General features: G+C 38.4%; 1 long non-coding RNA gene across 3 annotated transcripts; it reads right to left on the reverse strand.

The window, feature by feature from the left end:
• Positions 1–93: 93 nt before the first annotated feature.
• On the reverse strand, positions 94–21,419 carry LOC134557740 (uncharacterized). 3 transcript variants are annotated; one of them, XR_010082162.1, is made up of 11 exons: positions 21,305–21,419; positions 20,428–20,544; positions 19,753–19,833; positions 16,112–16,478; positions 10,843–10,966; positions 8,507–8,747; positions 7,427–7,639; positions 6,826–6,943; positions 2,668–2,748; positions 1,289–1,402; positions 94–663 (listed from the first exon to the last, which is right to left on the reverse strand). It is a non-coding gene; the product is annotated as an uncharacterized LOC134557740 (long non-coding RNA). The 3 variants fall into 3 exon arrangements; XR_010082163.1 differs by lacking the exon at positions 6,826–6,943; XR_010082165.1 differs by lacking the exons at positions 6,826–6,943; positions 7,427–7,639.
• Between the last annotated feature and the right edge of the window lie 3,313 nt (positions 21,420–24,732).

The following is a 24,732-nucleotide window of genomic DNA, read 5'->3' on the forward strand; positions in this document are numbered from 1 at the left end:
CGTGAGGGGCACAGGGGCTCTGTGCGGGATACACGGGCTCCGTGAGGGGCACAGGGGCTCCGTGAGGGGCACACGGGCTCCGTGAGGGGCACAGGGGCACTGTGAGGGGCACAGGGGCACTGTGAGGGGCACAGGGGCTCTGTGCAGGATACACGGGCTCCGTGAGGGGCACACGGGCACTGTGCGCTCAGGCCCGCTCCCGTTTCTGCGGAAATCTGAATACGCGAGTACAGTTGCTAAAACACAATTTATGACTTAGCATTGAATTCCACGAAAGAAGTCTTTACTCCTGAGTAACTGCCTTTTGCACGTTGCTCTGTGTGTATCCAGCTACCGACGCCAGCGTTAATGTGTAATGGAAGTGTAGTATTCCACAGGGATTTTAAGGGATATTAAAGGCAGAGAGTACTTTGCAATTTAGGCTCTATCCTTCGTACAGCTTGTGAAGATGGGTCTTAGTAAAACTTTTTTTTTTTCTTTTTTTTTCTTTTTTTTTTTTTTTTTTTGAGAAAGGATGCATCTAGGAAGTTTTGCAAAAACACAGTGTAAAGACCTGCATTTTCTACCCTGCAACTGCTCAATAAGGAACAGTCTCCTGGGCATTAACTGGAGTCCAAGACGGGCAGATTTTCTTCACTCCTCTCTTCTGTTTCACTGGTGAGACTACAATGGGAAACCACCATAGGTTAGCTGCTATGAAAACACTCCTGCTCAACAGCAGCAGCAGCAATATTTGTAACATCCAGGACCGAAAAAAATTCAAATATATTGTCAAATTAAAATTGATTTTAAAGCAGAACAAAAGGGGAAAAGGCTTCTAAACTCTTTTGGAAGTTTATTCCTATTGCCACTACTGATGAGTTATTAATGATTTTTAAAAGTCAAATGCTGCAAGTTATACTAGACATAATGTTTCTTTTGTTTAATTAAGTCTTCAGTTTATACTTCAGTATTAGTGTTGTGTTGAAATAAAGTTTTTACTGAATGAAAATTGGTGCTGCTATTTAGTTATCTATGTCTGCCCTGGGAAAATGCAAAGCTGGACACTTCACTGTGAATATCTGATGGATTAAATTATCAAATCCCATTTTCTCACCTTCTTTTAACATTCCCATTTTATAATTGATTAATTATAGCAGTTACTGTGGACCTCCTTCTGGCAAACATTGATTCCTGTGCTAACATCACCAGCAAGACTAACTCCATTTATTTTAGTGAAAATAAACTACAGTTCAAGGATGCTGTCAAGTGTGAAGGATCTTAGAACTCACATGTTACAAGTATTTACCTGACAGAGGCCATGCAGGAAACCTTGCACAGGTTTCTCACTGAACATCACAAGACAGGTAAACACCTCTCAGCTGTTGTCTCTGCAGCTCACGCAGCTGCCTGAGAAGCAATCCTGAAAATACAATGTTACAGAAAGGACAAATTCCTGAACAGAGATGAAAACTTTAATCAGTAACATGTATATATTTATATATTCAAAATGTTTTCAGCATTGTATTTTCTAACATTGCTGAATTCATGCCACAGCTATATTTTCCTCTGTCAATGCATTTCCAGAAGTCCCTGGTAGAATAAAACCCCATTCCCTTTCCTTTTGTTATATCCTTTGGATATAGTGGTAATGAAACAGTGTAACACACTGTTATTGAGTGTGGGATGATTCTTATCCCTGAAGTCTGTGATAAGAACCATAAAAATTACTGCAAGTGTGAGAACTGTTCCTCTTTTCCCAACCTGTTCCCCGCCTCCCAAACTCACACATATATATGGGAGAGAGGCCATGTTTGTACAGATAAGTGTAAACACACATTAAGTGTAAATACACATTTTAACTGTAGCTATGTTCACAGAAAAAAATGCCAGGCTATTGCAATTGAGCTCCTTCATGAGGATGTCATTTTGTAACCCTAGTATGTGACTATATCAAACATAATGGGATTTTAATTAGCAGATTTCTATAGAGGATCATACACGTGATAAATTCTTGGCCGGGTTGACACACATGCTCACAGGCTCCAGTGAACTGACTCAGAGAATCCCAATACATATGCAATTGTCTAATGCGAAAGAAAAATGATTGTAATTCACTTGGAGCAACATGTCAGATTACAGAAATCCTCCTCAAATCAATGCCAAAGACCCTTGAAAAGTTATTTGAAATCTACACATGGTATCGAAGGCTGGTGAGACCAAAAGCTTCTCTGCTTTTTACAGTTATATTAGCTCATCTCATAAAATGTAACCTCTCTTCACAGAAAGCCCATCTGGTTTCTACTTTTAGACTATCTTGACTCATATACTTCTACTGTTACTAATTTATCTGAACTATTCTAGCTAAATGGATTTAAAACATATTCTAGAATGTTTAAAAAGACCTTAAATAAATACTGGCCTTCCTGCAATATCACACATTTCAAAGTATAAGATTATGCAACTGGCTTTTCCTTCATCTTCTATCCACAACCCTCCCATTCACTGCCCTGAATTATATTAGCAATTTATTGATCTAAAAAATATAAAGGAATGGCATGGTATGTCTGAACAGAACAGCAACAGGATCCAGTTCCTGAAAAACATATGGGACAAGTCCTTGTACACTGAGCATAGAAAAGTTAATTTGTAACTCAGATATTGCTGAAATAAAGAGTTATTGCTCACCTTTAGCTTTAATCCTGGCAGTCATATTTACAGAGGTACTTGATTGTAGGCTCACATGAGGATGACGTCTCATAAATGTAACTCAGTGGAGAAGAAAAATTTTAAAGATGGACATTCATTGTTGTGCAAGCTTAGTACCATGATTATTTTGTTTATTCTTAATCAAGTAATTAAAACTGTAAAATAGATCAGTTTTACAGTTAGATCACATAAGAACACTGAAGAGAGTCATTAAAAGCATTGTGCTTGCAACAAATAAATCTCTAGTGGCATTTTCATGGGAAGGGAAGGGAAGGGAAGGGAAGGGAAGGGAAGGGAAGGGAAGGGAAGGGAAGGGAAGGGAAGGGAAGGGAAGGGAAGGGAAGGGAAGGGAAGGGAAGGGAAGGGAAGGGAAGGGAAGGGAAGGGAAGGGAAGGGAAGGGAAGGGAAGGGAAGGGAAGGGAAGGGAAGGGAAGGGAAGGGAAGGGAAGGGAAGGGACCATCTCTTATACTACATTTTTAAAAATTCCTGTGAACTTAATGCCTGATGACTGAAGTCCTTTTGTTGAAGCCTAATAAAAGGAGCATGAAACTTTGAGACATGAGATCTGGAGTAATATCCTGGCTGCATTTAGATCTACAGAAATAACTCAATAACCTTTCAGGGAACATGGAAGTCAATCCTCAGTTCCTAGTATGATATTGAGAAGTTGATTGTCCTTATGAATATTTTACTCATCAGTTAAAAGGAGGAAAAATCATGATGATGATAATGATGATGACGATGATATTTAACACTGTAAAATGGTTTGAAATACCGTGAAAAAAGTTAATTAACTTTGACATTGGGTCTAATTTCAAAATTAGCCATGGTGGCAGGGCAAGGTGCACCAGAAGATATCCAGAGGTCTCTTCTAACTATTTTTTTTCTATGATTTTGAGAAATAGAGATATTAAATTGAATAAGTATGGAGCCTTGGTGTTTCTGTGCACTATAGGGATAGTAGTAAATTCTCTGCATGCCTCAGCATCTCTAAACTGGACTGGCACTGGAAGTAAAAGATCTCTAAGTGATCTGTAAACAAATCATTTAGAAGACATTTAGATTTCATATCCATTCAGTCTTTGGCTCCTGGATTGGATTATAAACTACTGCAGCAATATTTACAGGAGGAGGAGCTTACTGTAACTCCTAAAACATAAACCCATATGTAAAATTTTTCTGGCATCCTTTCTTTAACAGCAAATGAGTGGGAAAGGGCATGGGAACAAGTGCTTAGCAGTGTTTTTTGATTGCTGTCCAGATGTTTGGAGAGATCTGATTTTTTGGTCAGCCAGGTAGGTCTGCCATAATTACAATGCACTGTAGAAGCCTTGAAATAATTTCCATTGAGATTCCACAAAAGCTCAGGAATCTGCACAAGAGCTTCAGAGCTGTGGTTCTGATGGATTGTTACCCTGCAGATACCAGCACCACCAAGACGCTTTGGAAGCATTCCCTTAGAATCTTGCATCAGTTGAAATTTATTTCTATTGACTTAAAGGTAAGTTAAAACATAAAATTGGTGAGTAGACAAAATTAAAAAAAATGAAATTACTTCCCCTATTATTTTACATAGCTTTTCTTCTTTGTGGGATGCTACCCAGTAGTTTAATCCCACAAAGGTTTTATACATGCTGAGTTCCTGTTGGAGTATTGGTGTGAGCTGTTCAACCAGATTTCTCCAGATTACAGTTGCCAGGCTTTTGAAAATCTAAGCATTTACTTTGCTACCAAATTTGTGGACAGATTAAACATGCATGCTGACAGTGACTTCTGCAAACCTTCTTGTCCAGCCAGTGTTTTGTGCAGCTGTGTCTTGGAAATCTCCATGGATGCTGCACTGCACTGCTGATGAGAAACTTTCTCCTGGTCACCAACCTGATCTCACTGCTAAATTTTCAAATAATTCACTGCAACTAGTTGAGACAGGATCTTTAGGCTCTGGTAAGTTAGACAAGCCATGTGATACAATTCCTGTTACCTAATGAGATGAATATGCAAGTACTTCCTGGCCCTTTCAATCTACCTTACCTATCATTGAAACTTGACTTTGTGTGAAGCTTTTTTGCACTTACAACCTGCCTAAATAAATTTTCATTGAATTGCTCACTTTTTTTACTAGTCTCACTATGAGAAATTAAGCTCAAAGGAAAATATTCTTTTTGTGGCAGGTTTTTAAGCAAGACTGATGTTCAGTCTCAGATCAAAACACTTCTATATGTTAACCCATTGTCTCTTTCTCAGTTGAAAGGATATACCAGTTTACAAGCCTGTCAGTATGGCAGAATATCCAATAGTAAAAATTTTGCTTTTTAATGAAAAAGTTAATCTAATGAGTTATTTGTTACATAAGCTATAAAAGAAATTCCATTACCAACATTCTTGCTACTACCACTATTACCCTAGTGAAAGGTGTAAAAACACAAATTGATAACACTATCCACTGCAATAGCTAAAAGCCAAAATGCTCTCTGTTATTCACTAGTATTTACATGTGAATAACAAGATGAAATAGAATCATCTTCTTAATTTATAAACAATAAAATTTAAAATTACACATTTAAGATTTAACAGGATAAAGTATATCCTGTTGGGAAAAGATCAAGAGTTCAGCCCTTCATAATGAGAATAACCTGATGTCTACATAAAGCATTTAATTTGGGCCATTTTGCAGATTATATTTAACAGACCAACTCAGAGACTTCCAGTCATAGGAGTAGCAAGACAGGAAACTCAGTCCTTTACCCTTACAGAAAACTTTTGTAACACTCCTTCAATGATTCAATGATATTCAGCCTGTCATATTCCCACACATAAATGCATTCACACTGTACAGCTAGAGAGTTCTCAGAAGTTCACTGAACCACAAAATCACTGATGCTGCAGAGTGAGAAGTGGCCACAGCATCTGGAGCATTGGATTCCAGTCACCTTTGCATGTAAACATAAAAAGCAAATAGACAACATGAGAAATGTAAAGGTATTATCTACATCAAGAGATCTGCATGCTCCACACTGCTCTCACTTACTGAGAGCTGATAATCAGTGGTGCAATGCAGCAGTGATGAAAGGACTGATCATCAAATACAAAGGACTGGATACTGGAACCCCAAGTTCTCCAATGAAAAACAACTGTAAATTTTACACAATTAATGATGAATTTATACAGGTTACATCTTCTCAAGCTTTACTGATAACTGGCTGATACTGGCCTCATGAAATTATCTTGGCAGGAATTACTAATCTCTGTTTATTCAGATTGTACCACAAGCTCTCAGCTGACAAAAAAATCTTGATAAAAAAGGAAGGTGTGTTCCTATAATATTTCATTCCCATTTGAATTAACTGCTCTGATATTTAACCTGTTTCCTCATTAGAATTTAATTAAACCTATTCCACATGCAGATATGCTAATACTTATTTTTCTCACCACTGTATAAACAGAAGTAAAACATAAATGCAAAATATAAGCAAAACTTAACCACCTGTTGAAGTACTTGGGCTTTAGAAACATCTCATCAAAGCATTTCGTATAATAAATTGATGAATACAATTATGTGCATCCAAAATAGACATGATAGGACCTATCATTCAATGATTTCCTGATCTTTCATCTTGATTATGGTTATTTTGCTCCACTTCACCTCTACCAGCAATTGTTACATACCTAGGATCTGACAAGGGGATTTGAGACACACCCTGTGTCCTATTCTATCCAACACAAGGATGGCATAATTTCCCAAAGAAGCAGCAGACCTCTGATTTTTTTCCTTTTTTTGTATTTCTGTTTTCAATGTCCTGAAAGTACAAGGTCTTTAAAAAGCCTTGTCTGACTCATAACTACCAGCCTCTAGCAGAACCAATGCCAATTTCTAGGAAGATTAGATGAGTTTATTTTCTACTCTACCATTTGCAGCTCGAAAAGATAAAGTTTTGCAGGTTTTGCAAAATAATCTGATTTTTTTTCTACAGCACCTCTAAATCCAATTGGTTGCATGGAAGATTCTTGTTCACATTGAACTGCAATACATAGAGTCATGTCAGTGGAGTCATCAGATCCTCACTTGAATAAATTTTCTTGTTCTATTCAACACATGCTCTTTTCACTTTAACCTCTGAGCATGATTAAATAAGTACCTTTCTTCCTTTGGCCTGATGCTGGGTCTTACACACTGTGGAAGTAAGATAGAAGTTGTGTCCTTACAGATACATCTGGCTGATACAGGAGTGATACAGTTTCCTAAGAAGAAATATTCTCAAAGAAACATTGCACAGTCAGTAAATGTATTCAGACAGGAAGAAGACAAGTATACCTAGATTATTCCTTTTGGCATTCTGTACAAATTTTAAATTTAAGACACCATATGATGCAATTCAGTGCATTTCATCACTTAACAGCTATAGAATTGCTTTATAAGCACAGATAATAACTAAGCACATGCAAGCAGGAGCAATTCCCTTCCCAGCAAGTTGGAGCTGTGATAATACACCCTGACAGAGCTGTTTCATAAGTGCCAGTACTACCTCACCTCCTTTCCACCACCCTCTGCTAATGTGGCACACCCTTGTTTGACAGGAAATATCACCTTGTGTTCAGTCATTCCTTGTTTTCCTCAAGTAATTATTTCAATCACGGTGTGACACAGTTAACATACATTAAGATTTTGCCTTTTCTACACTGAAATACATGGTGGTGAGGAAAAGAAAAAGAGCCCTGGGGCTCATCAGAGGAAGTTACCTGCACATTCTGGGAGTGGCTCTGTAGTGACTTGGGTGAATGCACCGATAATGCTCTGGCTCTGGGTGAAGTAGATGTCTAGGACTTAATCAACTTTTAACTACTCATTTCCAGACTCTACTGCTCTGCTCTGTGTGAGGAGGGTGTGTGAGGAGCCCGATCTGCTGCTCTGTTCTCTAAAGTGGAGTCATTCCCTCATTTGGTTCAGTTACCCTGACAAAAACAAGACAGTGACTCATGAGAATGGGCAAACAGGGGCCTAATTCTGCCTGATAGGGTCCTGAATCCACAGCTTTAGGGCACATGAAGCTTTTCTAGGGCCAGGTACCGCTGAGCACCTGCAGCCTCACTAAGGGCAGTCAGGCCAGCTGTCACTGTCACACCTGAGTCACGATGGGCAGCATTTTACACCAACTTCAGATAGACATAAGATGTAAGACTGAGAGATCAGGTCTTCCTGTCTCTTGAAAACTCTGCATTACATTTTAGCTATGCAGGAATCCCTATCAAATTGTATAAAACATCAGGGTTTTGATAAATTATTGTGTAAATTTCTCCTTTTCTCACAACACATCTTGCAAAATTGACTTTAAAAATCATTTCATATTTTGCACTATTATAAAAAGCAAAAGACTGACCTGCCCAAACCTTGTGAATCTGTTTGGTTTAGGGGAATAAGGTGGAGGCCACCACCTTCAATCAAAGATTGGCTGCTTTAATCAAAGAGATGTGAACAGCTCACATTCTCAACTTTTGATTTCCACAAAGCTTGTTTGTTTTACTTAAGGTTCGCAGTCCCTGTTGCCAAGGAATTGCTAGGGAGCTAAGCCACACCTTTATGAATATACTTAGCACTTCCTGCTCTGTGCAGCCTTAAAAGCAGTCTCCTCTACTCCAGAGAGATAATTGGAGGTTAAAAAAACATAAACATCTACATCTTAAGATCTTGCCTAGCTGGCAAAGCCACCTGCCTTTGTGCTCCTGTTAAATAGTTCACACAAGGTCTTGGGGAAGTGTTTACCATGAGGTGCATTTTGCAGAAGAATTCAATGTTTGGGATGGTGATAATACGTTTCTTACCCTTTCATCAGTTTGAATCCAGAGCTTCCATTGGTGGCTGCTTTGTGACTGGAAGAAAATGAGTTGGTATGTTCTGAAATCCCTCCAGGCTGGTACAGATGCTGTAGGCTGACTGGTAGCTCCCGCACACAGGGTAAGGGTTCATTATTTGTAATATATGTAAACAACCTTCTCTGAGTGCTCTGAGGCAGCACCTCGGTGTAATTGCTAGATCACATGCATCCTCCTTTTCCTGCTTCATCTGTAATTTAAATTATTGTATAGAAGGATTTGTCAGTCCTGTTGATGCTCAGTATTTACATCAATCTCAGGAAGCTGTGTTTGCTTTTTGTTTGGGGTTTTTAACATAGTTTACTTAAAGAAACAACCTTTAAACACACACACATTCAGTACTATAAAACAAATCTAAGCACAGAACTCACTGCTGAAACTTAAGCTGCCTAAAAATGCCTAAAGCACACAGAACATTCATATCAGAAACCTTCTTACGGATGAATCTGTCCCACAGTTTCATAGATTTCCCTCTTTATCCTTCCCTCTGATGCAGAGTATAAAACTATCTTTTGTTTTATTGTCACTGTGTACTGCAAATGGGACTTCAGGTTCCCACCAAACACTTCTCACAATTTTCATGACATGTTACAAATGATAGCAGCTTCTAAAGCTTGGGTGGATAGTAGGGATGATTAATAAGATACAGTTACTGGCACAGCAGTGAGGTGGAGTAGGTGTGAGTAATTGTATTCTGTGGGAACTTAATCAGAATCCTCTGGTTCATGGGCATGAAAGCATTTTGTATTCTCAGCATTTCTAAGAAAGGACAGAGAATCAACAGCATCTTACTGCAAGTTTCCTTAAGGATTTCTAGACAGAGGAAGATACAGGCAACAAGAGACAATTTAAAATTTGGAATTAGTTACTTTATTTCTACTTTTTTTTTTTTTCTGAGAGTGAAATCTGCAGTGCACATTAGAAAGATGTAGACTCAACTGCAATGGGAAAGGATTGTCCCTTGAAGACTGAGAATTTGTTGCACAGGCCTAGAAGCACTACAGGGAACAGACAATGCATTTGAGGATGCAGCTTCATTGCTTCAGAGGAGCAGCAGTCTCCGTAATCATCCCAATTTATTGTTGGGGGCAGAAGGAGGTTGTGAGCATACACATAATGAAATGAAACTAGTGGGTGCAAAGTAACAGTCAGCTCATTTATTTGCACAGTTTATCTTTAGTAGCAACCAAAGCCCCAGTAGGCAAACAGCCTGGGCAGCTGGTGTGGAGGAATGGGTTCCACAGCTCTGCAAGGATTCCGTGTGCAGCAATACCCACTCACTGGGATTAGCTGCCTTACTCAGGAGCAGGCTCAAAGGGATTACAAAACCACTGTATACCCTTACTCAGAGTTGTACAGTTGTCTCCATTGTTATGTGGACAATATGCTGCATCAGAGAGACTTGGTTTTTTTCTTGTATGTAGAAAAGAAAACACTCCTTCCTTAGAAAAATTGTAAGGGACTGGTAATACAGGGATTAAGCAGGCAGGATTACAAAGTCTCATCTGAAAAAAAATAGTGTATGACAACTGACAAAAACTGTTAAGTCCCTTTCAGGAAAAGGGATTATTAAGCCAACAGTTCCATAAGTCAGGCCCACAGTTCCTGGTTCCTGAGCAACAAATATTCATTGCCAAATGATGCTATTTAATATAAAATGTGCTCTCTTCAGTCTTCATGTGCCTTTCCACAACACAATCCAGGCTAGATTTCAAAAAGCATTTGCCACATTTCAACAGGGAAGTTGGTTTGTCATTGGGCATGATGGTTTAGGAATGGTAGAATGGTTTAGGAATACTGAGGGAAAGGATGGGCACTGGAATGCTCTTAAACTCATAAAACCAGTTGCTACCTTTATTTTTAATATGAAAGAGAAAAAATATGTATCAGGATGTTGTAATTTATCAAGAAAAATTAGTATGGGCATGAAACACTGAGGAGTTTATTTGATCTACTGTCCTTGACTGAGACAAAACCCAGTAATTTCAAGAGCATTGTTTATACATGAAGGAAAATCAGAGCTTAGGGATCTATTTGTTTCTTTAGTGCTTTAGAGAATAAAGACAGACTGCTTGAACTACTTCAATGGCTTCAACATCAAATTTCAAAGAATCAAAATATTAAAATTCAGTTTCCTAAATACAAATACATCTTTCAAACAAGGCAACGTTAACATTTGGATAGCAAGCTCATCAACACATAATCCTACATTACAGGCAAATGGATGTATATTTACACACACATATACATACCTCCTTTGTTACATATTCATTTTCATTCCTCACCTTTCTGTTCCTAAGAGTATTCAAGCTTGGGCCAAAGGCATATACTTGATCTGTTCTTCTTTAGCATTTCTGACTTCTTTAATCTTCTTTTAGTTCGTATTTTTCTATCCTTTCTCTCAAGTATCTGAAAATGCACAACATTAGCTGAGTACATAGCAAAGCAGAATAATTGTGTCTGTAGAGATCACAGGTTTCCCACAATAATATTACAAGTATAAATTGAATACATATTTTACACATCATTCACAGCAAGGTTATTACTGTCTCCCCCTGCTCCCCAGTGAAAGGAAACAACACTTCAAAGAAAAACTGCCTTAGTAGTGTGAAATTTACATCTGCTATAAGGCCATTTATACTTAATTTCACATTTGATTTGAGGGTCACTCTATCATTTTCCTACCAGCAGTAGATATGACCTTTTTTAGGAATGACTGCATAGGAGAAACATGCTCTTTTCACATAAGTGATTCTTTATGATACCTTTCCTCCACCCCTCCCAGCAGTGCCTTCATGTTTAAGCAGCTTCACTCTGAAGTTACTACAGCTATGCAACTCTTGCTCATTGTATAGCCCTTAATAATTGCTTTCCATCTGGATAATGCTGTTGCCATATACTCTGCATAAGGCTACACCTTAAACACCTAATAAAATGAAGTTCATGTCAGAACAGCAAGGATTACTTCTGAACTGCTTGACTCAATGCAATTTTTTCATTTGTTGGTAATGAATAACAAGAACTGCACAGGAGGGCTGTAGAAGCTCCTCTCTTTTTCTCCTCATTACTCCTTCCTCTGTGTACACACAACCCAACATATGGCCACAGTTGTAGTCCATGTGCCTCAGTTTGGTATCCTTGATATAACAAAAGACATGACTGGCAGAAGACTCTTTAAGGATTCAGGACTCAGGATATCTGCTCCCACTTGACAATAGCATGAAATTATATTTTAGCCATAACTCAGAATACATCTCAACAAGGCTTTTGGAAAGGGATAAGGATATCTACCATTGATAAAGGACACACAAACCAGTTCTGTGTATATCAAGCCAACTCCAGCATCAGGCTTTAGTCCAAAGCTGGATCATGACTGAATTTTTCCTAGGGCATGCAAAAATTCCAGATGTGATGTAAACTGCATTCCTGCAAAAGAGTTGGTATTTCTTGCACAATTTCTCAAGAAGTTTCACTGGGACATGGCAGGTATCAGATGTGAGGGCAGCATTCAGCACAGAGGTAACTTGTTGCATTCGAGTTCAACAACACTCCCTGTTAACCAGACTCAATAGAAATCAGCAAATAAAAGACTCTCCTGGGCCTTGTAAAAATTCATTACCAGTCATGAGTAGAACATGGGTGAATTCCTGTTGAAAGTTAAAGCACAAGTTTTGTCATTACTTTTTATATCAATTAGCCATATTATACTTCCTGGACTCTGGATCCATTCTGAATAAAGAATGCATCACTAGTGTCATATTCAACGTAACCTATTTCTTTGCAATATTTAGGTGCATTTTGTTCCATCACAGAGAGCTATGCAGTGATTGCGGGTTTTAAGAACATTTGTTATGTTTGTCCTCATTTTAATTTTGAACTTTCCAAAACTGTGTCCTTTCCCACTGCTAAAGGGCAGAGTTATATTAATGGAACATAAATTGTTCATTTAGTCTCTGGAAGGCCACACACTGCTTAAGTATGCAGTCAAATATGCTCTAAAGAGCTGCATTTCTATTCAGCTCTGTGACTATGAACCTCTTACATGAGATGCTTCAGAAGATGGGTGTGAGAGTGTCCCAGAGCAGTGCTCTGCAGTTACTGCCTCAGCTTCAAATCAAATGGTGTTATCAACTGAATCAACATCTCATACTGAATTTTCTCATTCAAAAAATAAACCTGATTTGTACATTGTTCAAGAAATAGTACAAGTAACATTAAGCTGTTGCTCGACTACTTTTATGGTTGGATCCCTGAGCTGATATAACACCATTCAGACTTGCAGAGTCAATCTCATGTGGCAAACTTCACATGAAGAGATTCTAGCTTTTGTTTGTTTTGCAAAGTATTATAAAAGAAATCTCTGCTAAGAGTTGGACAACATCTTTTGCTTTTCTTTCTCTTTGCTTCCTTCAACTTAATTCTCATAATTCTCCTTAATGTCTTGGGAAGATGACAGTCAAATTTTACCCAATGATTAGACTTTTCCCTTTCCCTCCAGATTTGTGTGTTCTCTGGGCCAATTTGAATTTTTTACCCTGGAGAGGAATATCAAAACAAGTAGATGTATCTGAAACTTACAGTAGGCATGTTCAAACAGTAATAAGTCTCACACTTCTTTTGCACTACAAAGAAAACCACAGGATAATAAACTCATCCAATTTTAAGTATAAAATATGTATGTTTATATACATATAATAATGATGTGTGGGAATCTGACACAAGACTTTCATAATATAGAGGTGATAGAGAAAAGCCTCAAAGAGCCCTTGGATATTCTTCCCCTTTCCCTTTCCCTTTTTAAACAGGCATTTTTCTTTAACAGCCCACCCAGAACTAGGTCATCATTGTAAATGTTCTTGGGCAGTGACTGCATAATAAACCCAAGGCAAGAGGACAAACATACTCCTGCACCACAGTACAGTTTGTCTCAATGAAGCAGGTGGAACAAAAGAGTATTTCACTTTGTTAGAAGAGAAAAAGATCTGAATATTTTACATGAACTATAGCTCAAAAAATTTTTAAAAAGAGGAAAATTTGCAGTCCACAAGAACATTCAGCAGTAGCAGTATCTGCTAATAAAAACACTACATCCTGTATGTTAAATGGTAAATGTCCTTTTATTTCTTCAGTGTAGCTTACATCCTTACTTTTAACCCTCCCAGCTGAGCAATACAGCATCCTCTGCTTGAACACTTTCTATTTTGAAAATCATGTAGTCAAGCTATGATCCAGAAGGAAAACACAATTCAGCTCTCATATGGCCTAAAGCCAACAATTTTTCAGATTTAGTGTGACTTGTAACTAGCTAACACAGAAGTATGTTTGAAAGGCTGACCTGGCAAAGACCTATTGAGGCTCAGAGTAAGGAAGATGTTTCCAGACCCAGTATAGATCAACAGGTCATGTGTGACCACATATTCAATACCCTCAGGAACACTGCTGAGAGAATGCTGGGCTAGCATTTATGAAACTGCTAAACTGATCATGAACTGATGCACTGCTCTGCCACTTTTCCTCTTAGTGGGCATGATAATATGACTGCAAAACTGGCTGAGGGTGTTTAAGTCTCCTTGTGTTTTGTTTCATTGCATTGTAGAGCCAAGGGAAATTTCTAAAATTTTAATATTGAGATAATACCTAAGTCTAAAACTTTAATGGTTTGAATAGTTATCAGACAACAGGCTCACATGACCTCCTGCAAATCTGACTTGGATTCTGAACTTAAACTCTGTTCAGAAAAATCTGAAATTTGACACATGCCTTTTCAGATAAAGTTTCTGAACACAACTTTTGTAGTTAAACACTACAGCTGAGCTGGTTTAACAGCTTGGTATTGCCAGAAGTGGGAAGCTCTTGTTGTTTCCCCACACTTTTTTTCCCAGCTCCATGGATCCCATCTCTTTTTACCTGCTGTAGTTGTGGTCAGACTCTGGCTGAACCAAAACCACTTGTTAATTCACCAGTAAAACCCCTTTTGATCACCAACCAGGCTGACTTACTGCCAGAGCCTACGTAAACAGAGGGGCCACAGTCAGGAGGGAGAAAAAGAATCTCCTTTTAGCAAACCATAAGACTGGCCAAAGCCATGATGCAGCCTCCCTTTCATTACTGACACACTGTAAATAGCTGATTTTATGGTTTTAACCAGGGATTTAGAACTTGTTTTAACAAGTAAATTTTTTGGGGAACTTTTGGAAGCCTTGACTCTCTAACTATTCTTTAGCTAAACTAAGTCACAGTTTCACAACTTTTTTCTTTTTGACAGTTGGCTGGGGCCAGAAATGCCATTTTAACTATAAGCTGCTTTCACAAGTACTGCTGTGAAGAGGAATCACCATGATATCATGCTCTTACAGGGTCCTTCAAACAAATACTTTAGTGTGACAGTAATGTAATCACAGACTTACTTAAGGAATTTCCTTGGCTGAAGTGCTGTGGCATACATTTTAGTCAGTTTAGTACAGACCATATTGATCTAAAGACAGAACAGTAATGTTCAGATGCAGGTACAGAAGGAGACAAAACAATAAAGTGACAGTAAGCAGCCAAATTCTTCATCAGTTAATGGGTCATGCACTCATAGCTACTTAGCAGTAGTTTGAAATACCCACAGCTACTTCAGCCTCTGGGTCATTAGAATTTTACATTTTCAAATCTTTTGGGAGTGACAGCTAGAGTGCAGAAGAAGGAAAAAGCTGAGGAAAAAAGAATAGTACAGTACTGTCCTTAAACTTGTTATGCCATCAATGCCTGAGATAGAAATAGATCTTGAACAAGAATGTTAGTGTTTGTTTCCCAGAATATCACAAAAACCTGATGGTGTGAAGGGCAGATCTTTTCAATGTATCAGAAGCACAACCATATGTATTTTGAGTGTTCCCTTCAGATAGTTCTGCACATGTATCTACAGCAGTATGCACAGACACAGCCTTTCAAATGGTTCCTTTTTTAAGTATAACTTTAGTCAGCTACGAAGTGGTTCAGTTTTCAAGATAAGACTCCAATCCGATGGCTGGAATAGTATTTTATAAACACCCAGTCCCCATTCGTTAACTAGCTTTGCTCATGAATAAATACCACCGCAGCATTTTTCCTCCCCATCCCCACCTTTTAAGAACAAAAGCAGCCTCAGGCCACCGAGTCTTCCCAATCACCTCTTAATCTCCGAGAAACAGCTTCTTTCTCAGTTGTTGTTGCTTAACCAGTGCAACATTTAACACCCCGGATGAATCAGCACTGAGCTACAAGTAACCTTCTGATTACTGATCCTCCACAATACTAAATTTACCGACGAAAAGTGCCCGGACTTGGTGAGCTCCATTTTGGGAGGTCATTCTACAGCCCACACTTGCCTATGATACTTTCTCACCTCTTGTTCCTTTGAGTGTTTCTCTAGAATTCCAGCACATGCGATGAATTTCTGAGATGTGGTGCTTTCTGATTATCAGGACTCATGTCATCTGTGTAGTATTTGTTCTTATCTGGGCAGATCTTAGATGGTGTTTGGTTCAGGGTTTAGTAAAACACTTATAGGAATTTCCTGTATGACCTTACCAAAGATCACAAGGAAGCATTGTGTTGGTCCAGCTATTAAAAAGACAGAAGCTCCAGTCAGCAGAAAGTTTCTCTTTCTCATCGGAACTAAACAAGAAACTCAAGTGGATAATGGAAACAAGAGAACAGGTTTGTTACAAAATCTTTCCTCAACAACATGAATATGTATTTATTGGTACATACATATTTAAAAATATAAATTCTGGAAGTATATATACACACACACACACACCTTTTTTCTCCCAGCAGTTATTCTTTAGGGTAGACAAGGATGAAATCCCTTGATATTTTTGCTGGAGTTCTAACTTGTTGATGTGTGCAAATTTTCTTTTTTTCCACCTCTCAGTTTCATCAAACAGAATGGCCTCTGGGTAAAAGAAAAAGCATCAGTTAGCAAGATCATGTCTTCAAGCGTTTACAATTTCGACCAGCAAATAAAATGACCCAGAAATCAGAAAATTATTTTATTATTATTTTTAAAATTTCTATTCTTGTGTTTCTCCACTATCCCCTCCAGGAAGAACATGCTGTCTTTAGGTAAGTGCTCTGGGAATGCTTTCCCTGAATTGTACACATTATCTCATCCAGCCTCCTCCAGAGGCGAAGGTGGGGCTGTGTTTATTGAGCAGCCTCTAGTGGTTCCCCAAGGAGCCACCAAGGCTGGAGCTGTGTGCTGGAGAGGCAGCCGGTACCTGCTCCCACTCACACCTTGCACTCAGAGAAATGAACACCGAGAAAACTGCTGGGCCTTTCTTTAGCCATCTCCAGTTTAACAGAGAAATTCTTCCAGCAATCTTTATTAGAAACCAATAATTGGAATAAAACTTCCTATTACTGTGAGTTCCTGCTGCGAGAGGTTGTGATGGATGGGCAGGGATGGAGGGATGGGGCTGTGCTGGCAGAGTTCATCCTGCTCATCCTAAGCTGCTGTGGAGCTGCCTCGGATCGAGCAGAGCCCAGGCTACCTGAGAGTCCTGGACCTGACCCCAGGGAAATAATCATCTGGGGAAGATGGGGATCTCAATTAGTGTCTTGTGAAAAAAAGCTTCAAAAAATTTATACTGCACTGTTAATATAATATAAAAGTGTCCAGCATATGGAAGACTGAATATATATTAATCATGAAAAAAATAATTATAAAATTAATTACAAAGGATTTTATTTTTCCATGGTTTATAAAATTAATTATAAAGGCTTTCTAATTGTTACCACTGTTTATGTTTAAATACAGAAACTTGGGGCTCTAATATTCCATTAGCTTGAAAATGTAATGTAAAGAACTTCAAGCTTACACAGAAATTTTGGGCTCTGAAATTTACAAACTCATATCTAATTATTTTGTAATGATAGACTGATGTTAATGAATTTTTCCCGACTTCTAGTACCATTTTTTCCCACTAAATATCAAGAAAAGAAGATTCAGCAGCATGTGTTAGTTCACATGAAAAAACTAGTGAACATCAGCAAAGAACAAAAGCTATATTTGAAGTATCTACTTTATAATTCCTCTGACAACCTAAAACTTTAAACTCCAAAAAGCTCCAACCATTTTTTTTTCAGCTTGATTAGGATTCTGAGAAAAGATTTTTCAGCTGATTCTCCGCATTTGCATCTTAAAACTCCTGTTGAAGCTCTTCCCACCAGTAATTAATTACTCAGTGCAACGGGCATGTTTCCACTACAACTGAGATGCAGCAGCCCTGCCCCGAGGGGAGCGCAGCTGCCCCACCTGTCAGCATGCAAATATGTTTGGTATGCCCAGCCACATTCACGGCAAAGCCTGGAGCCCACCAACAGAAGGATTAGGGTTTCCGATTACTCTGAGGCACCTTTCCACAGATAAAACAAAGAACTAAAGGGATACTCTGAAACTGGGAAGCCAAATTTGCAAGGTTTTACACTTCTACTAAAGATACTGTGAACCCCTAAACGAAAAACTTTTTTTTTTTTTTTGAGTTTTTGAAACCAAATAAAGCCTGGGGTTTGAAATTTTTCCCCCAAAAATGTAAAATTGCTTTTGGGTGAAAAAAACCTTCACAATTTTAGATCATTCAATAATATTCTGAAGCAATATTTCATAAATCCAGGATCATGAAATAATTTTGTAAGTCTTATTTGTACTAAGTTAAAGAATATTTCTGTAGTCATTGCTTTGTTCTTATTTCTTGGTATTCCAGGCTGGTAGGCTGGGATAGCCTCACAAGATAGGAAGTTCTAGGGAAGTTTGTCATCCAAGATTTGAGAAACAAAATCTGGGTTCTCAAGAAATTGTGGGATGCAAATGGAATCATGGAACAAAAAACTCTTCAATAGTCTTCTCTACAGAATGGTGGTGTCAAGGTTTTGCATCCTTCTAATGAACCAGAGTTCACCCTCTCTCTAGGTCTTGGTGGTTTGGAACAAAAACCCCCAGATGTGCTTGTGTCCTTTTTTTATCGGGCAATAGATTGGTTAAAATTCCCTTTTATTTTTTCTTTCTCATTTGCCATTTATCCCCAGTCAAACTGCATGTTCTCTCCATTCTTCCTTCCAGCAGAGATGGGGGGAGAGCGGGTGAGGTAACGCCTGCTGTGACTGCAGCATTAGAGTTGTTCTCAGGCAATGCAGGAGTCTGCCCTAAGCCACCAAAGCCTCTTAGGGCACACACAGAGCCCTCACCAGCAAAATTTGCTGAACAGATGCACTGTCACCAAGGACCAAGCAAGTGGATAGAGGTACAAAGTGAGCAAACTTTGTAAACTGCCTTTGTCACTGAGAGAAAAAACTCCACCCACGGTCCAAATTCCTGATTTCTTAAGGATTTCTGTGGAGTAGCCATGCACAATCAGCTCTTGCTTTGGCAGTGACCAGAATACTACCAAAGGAAATCAGAATAGTACAAAACAATCTATAAACATATATATTAAATGAAATCTTTCAGAGTTGTTATTAAAATCAGTCAGAGGTTCTGTTATCCTCTTTCATTTTTGCCCCCATGTCATCCTTACATTTACAAGCCTCAATGAGTTTGGTCCTCCACAGTCATTTCCATCTGTCATCCAATACTCCCAGCTAGATGCCAGTTTTTGCTGCCTGTTTATTTATGTCCAAACCTGTCTTTCACACTATCCCTCAAATCTAGAAAACCCTGCTCAAATTAATTAGTATTCAACTTACCAACCTCAAGACATGTTTATACCCTGATGTTTACAGTAAACTGCCAGTTACGGTGCAGAGGAAGGTTGCATGCAGGGAATTTTGATACCATAAACACTGTTTACTTACAGCTTCAGGAAGTCTACTAAGTATGCAAATAACTGGACTTGTTTCTCTGTATTGTTTATTATTTCTTCCACTAAATTAGCTGCTGCAGCTATTGCAAAATGGCTAAAACAAATCTCAATGCATTGTTTGAAGATAATGGGACAGAAAGATGAGCATTGCCGTGTCTCTACTGTTTGATAGTGTGGTTGTATTAAGTAATTTCCACATGCCAGGAGCAAAGCTGCCTAATCAACATTTATACTCAGGTAGAACTGTGCTCAATTCACCTTTTAAAATTTTTTAGACCCAAACTGACTTTAACTGTATTTAGAAGCAAAGATGGTTTTTCGTCAAAGCTGTTAGTAGAATATAGTAAAATTTACATTTATCTGCCTTACTTTGGCAAAGGACCTGAAGGAGTAAAGCTTGCTCTTTTACTTCAATCCTCATTCCATATCCCAAGGGAAAAACTCAGTCACCTGTAAAACAGGAAAGGAAATGTAACAGTCCAAACTCCATCAGATCAAATAAGCTTCACCACAATAAAGTGATTTGATTCTATATTATATTATGCAAGAAAGAAAATCATGAATCACTGAAGTTTATCAGAAAAAACTCAGTTTATCCCTGGTTTCTAATGCATTTTCTGTTCATAAACATACACACACACACACAGAGGAAAAAGGGCTGTTCCTAGCAGCAGTGAATCTTTGAATCTTTGACATTTATGGTCTACTCAGCAAGGGTTAAGAGTTTACAAATAAACTTCATTATTGCAGTAGTAGCTCTCAGTGTTAAAGCACAATTCACAGACAGTCACAAAATAAATTCACTGTGTGTTCAGAAAGACTATTCAATTCATGCATGATGTCCTGCATTTATGAAGATGAGTCGAGAAAACAGAAATACAAAATACTGAACAGAATAATCAGATCTCTCATGGCGTAGCCTCTGTTGTCAAATGCCACGTGAGGTTGTTTTTATTTACAAGTTCAAGTTATGGCAGATGGAAGATTCACAGGATAGTTTTGCAAGACACAGGGTTAGCAGGACTTGTGTTAATGCTACAGTACCTCAAGCCCATCTTTCTTCCAGTCTTTGATATTGGGGGTTTCCTTCCTTATGCCCCAATAAGATGAAAGTGATGCAAAACCTCTCAAAGAAGGGACTTGAATGACTGAGAGATGTGGCTAAGGAAACAAGGGAAAAGGGGAACAAGAGGATGAATGTAGGGGAAAAAAAGTTTCAAACTCAACATGAATGTTAATGTAACATGAATGTTATAACTGTCAGGAGAGAGATACAAAGAGAAAAAGAACAAATACACCAAAAACATCTGAGAAAGACAATGTAATGTGGAAAGAATTGCCATGAAATCAGAAAGCCTTGACTCTTTTTCCGAATTACCTCCTGTGTTTCCAATAAATTGTATAGAGGTTACTTAATCTACTACATTTTCTGTCTGTAAAATCAGAGAGAATGCTTATCTGATAGGCAACTCAGGTTTAGAAAAATCTGTAAGTAATCTTCAGACCTATCAAGTGTCATGCACTAAAATGAGATTTCCACAACTGCTTCCAAACCCAAATTCTCACACAGCCAGCCCTGCATACCTCTGCTGGGCAGTGCCACAGCTTCCCTTTTCTTCCCATTTCTCAGTCACAGTCCCAGGCTCCCTCCAGCCTTGGGTCCCAGCACTTTTCCCACACATCTGTCCATGTGGGAAAGGACACTGCTTGTTTGAGGGGTCTCCAGTTTGTGCAGCTACAGATTTAAGATGCTACAGAACTGGAGAGAGTCAAATTCCTTGGGTGATAGATGTATCTTCTGAAACAAGTATTTAGCTAGATCCATAACACCAGGAAAGTTCAGTCTCTGACTCAGCCTATTTGACAGGGGTTAAACAAATGAGTGAACAATTTTGATGTGATAAAAAGTGTTGTCTCTTACTTTTCCTGAGGCTTTTTTCCTATTTTCTAGTGAAGTCTTGCTCCTTTGCAACCACAAAACTAGTTTAGTTTTGTTTTCTGGGAAGCAAACCTGAAATAGAAAAATATATGTAATTGGAAAAATCCCCCAAAAATTGTTCTATAGAAGGCAAGCAACTGTAAAGAGAACTATGTCGTCCAATAGCAAACAACATTCACAGAAGAAAATTCAAGCAGATGTAGCCAAAGCAACTACAGAAGAATGTAAACATGACTCCATAGCTAGAAGAAGACTAGAGAACAAAAGATATATTGTTAATGCAAATGATGGAATGGGAAGAATTATAAACAAAGTTATTCACTGAAAGGAAACATCAAATTAAGTATTCAGTGAATAATTCTTTTTTTAAAGCCCCACACCTGGAAACGTAAGCAAAAGGAGTATTGAGAGAGAGATGCCAAACGGAAAATATTAACAATGGAAAAAATGTCATTGAAAGCCATAGAATGTTTTCCAGCTTGCTGTGAAGGTTGTATTTAGAGTAAGGAAGATGAAGGCGGGGTATTTATACCATATTAAGTTAAACCCTTAGTTTAAGAAAACAAACTGGGAAAGTATTCTATTTTTTAGGTACACTTGACAGACAAACAAGACCCTCCCCTAAATTGCTTCAGGAACAACTTACTTCTCTCTACAGGTTAAACAGGGAGCCCAGAGAGTGACAAGTGGCTGAGCCAAGTCAACAGTTCTTAGAGGGAGGGCATCGAGCTCTGTCCCCACCTTTCCAGCTTCTCTTTCTTTTCTCCTACATCTTTCTCGTGTTGCCTCTGAAGTTTATCTGATTCATTTCAAGGTCAGGAAACAAAACTCACTAACTTGGCAAAAAATTGACACTTTGGAAGGTGGGCAAAGGTAACTTCTGTTGTTTTACCTGCAGCCAGATGAGGTCCACAGGTGGCTCAGGGTCAGCAGGGGGATCGCATAGCCAAGAGCAGAGTGCGTTACAGGAGAAGGGCAGAGGGAGAAGGTAACAATTTCTGGCAACAATTAGCTTTTAGCTGAAGTCAGCCAGGTTTGTAACTTAAGCACCTTGGTTAAATACCTTCAGTTAGATGGAGGGAACTGTGCCATTGCCATCCTATATGTACACACAGGAGCTGTTACTGTTCTTGAACTTGTATCTTCACATCCTTGGTGTTTCCTGTTCATGTTAACCAAATCATCTCCCTAGAAGTTTATTAAAGCTGAATTAGGAATATCCTCCACTGCCAAACTCTCCTGTGTTATTCTGTTTCACAGCACTGCTTTTTTATTATAATACTGAATGCATGACACAAGAGGAAGCTAGTACTACATTTATACACTTCTTGGTTTTATTGCAAATCTCATTATGCTTGTTGGGTTTTATTTTTAGCCTCAAAATCTTACACTATGCAAATAGATGACAAGCTGCACTTTCAAATTTTAATTTCTCTGTGGTGTTCTCTGTTTTCTTGTTTATACAGCCTTTGGTTATTTATTTTAAAATCCCTGAATCTTTAATATGGCTTATATATACTTCGATATACTTTAGTCAGGAAGGCTTTGTATGGTATTCAGACTAAATTTAGCCAATTTACAACTATTTTTCCTATTTCTAATAGCCAGGCTTCTTGCCCCTATTAAACAAAGTTAAAGCAAAAGGTGAAACAAGGATTCAACTGCCTGTAGGAACAGATGTACAAACAAGTTGCTACAGGGCATGCCAGGGTGTGAACATGCAGCACATCACATGCTCTGCAGAGGCTCTGCAACCTGTTCCTTCTCTGGTTTGTTATGTCCTCTGACTGCACAAACCTGCACTTTATGATACCCTGTTAGCCAACAGGCATTTGTGTATAATATATACTTATTCAGGCTACGTGACTGTGATGGGCCCGTTGTTCTTAATATACAACATTATTTTCTTCTGGGAGTTACAACTTTCCAATATTTTTAGATAGCAGATGAATCTCATATTTCAACCACACATGCACATGCCAATAGCCTACAAGTATAAAGAAACTTGTAGAGATCAGAAATCTTGTCATGAAGAGTAAATGTTTCAGGAAACCCTTCCAAAATAAAAAAAACCCCTTGAAACTAGATTTCTTTTGGGGCAAATTTTTATACTTTGGTTATTTTGGAAATCTTAGCATTCAGCACATACTTAATTTTAAGCTTGGGAGTGATCATATGAAAGTCAATATGAGGAAATAATGCATGCAAAAGTTTTGCACAAACAAACTCCTTGCATGATTAGGGATTTTCCTTGCTTTCATAAAAAATTTATTTGATTGATTTCAGTAAAACAATCTATTTATACTGTGAAAATATGACACCCTCTGTACACCAATCTCTCCCTATGTCCCCCAGGGTCTGTCCCTGCACACAGATGTGTGTACACAAACACACATTCCTGTTCCTGTGTGCAGACTGGCTCCTCATGCTGCTTGAGCAAAAGGTAAAATGATGGTTTGTTAGCTCATCAAACCTTTTCTGAATAGGTATCATTTTTCTCTGTGTTCTAGTGGATATGTAAATATTGTAGGTTCTAAAAGAAACAAATGCCAGAGCACTGAGGTAGGTGTGTTACATAAAACTAAAGCTCACGGAAAAGTCGTGTGGCATCTGCAGCACCCGCCCAGCCCAGCTGAGCAACAGGGTGAGAAATGGAGAGCTGGGAGGGCAGGTAACACATCAGTAACACGTGAGTAACACGTCAATAACACATCAATAACACATCAATAACACATCAATAACACATCAGTAACACATCAGTAACACATCAGCACAGCTGCATTCCCATGGGACTGGGTTTTCTACATGCAACGATGCACAATGGGCAGCCCGAGCTGGAGTGAATATTTAAACTCCTGAAGAAAGCTGTCCATGATAAATACCTGAAACTAAGGCAGTACCTGAGATATGTTGTAGACTGAGAAGGAAATCCATTTTGAATGAATGTATGGATGTAGCCTTCACCTTTTTTGGCTTCTCTGAAGTATAATATTCCCAAAATTAAACTAATCCACAAAAATTCTGTGCAGTGCTACCGTGCTCATTACATCTACATGGAAAATACACAATAATTTTAATTTTGAAACCTAATTTTAGAGGTCTGATGTTAAAATCACAAATCATGACACAGCATACCAGAAAATACGACAGGGGTCTTTAATACATTTAAGATTCTAAAAAGTTATTTTCATGCTTCTAAGCTATCTTACAGTAGCCTCTGGGTTCGTTTCTAAAAGAAGGGATTACTTGTGATGAACACAAACCAACTATTTGTGATCTTCCCTGTAAGTGTAAGAAATAACCTGGGATTCCAGTCGGACCTCTGAGACACACTGTAATCAAATACCTAAAACACAGGCTTTCACTCTAGAAACTTATTTTTTAGTTTCTGCAAAATGATTCTTCCAGAT

The sequence above is a fragment of the Prinia subflava genome, chromosome 13, assembly GCF_021018805.1.
Source record: "Prinia subflava isolate CZ2003 ecotype Zambia chromosome 13, Cam_Psub_1.2, whole genome shotgun sequence".
Lineage (NCBI taxonomy): Eukaryota > Metazoa > Chordata > Aves > Passeriformes > Cisticolidae > Prinia > Prinia subflava.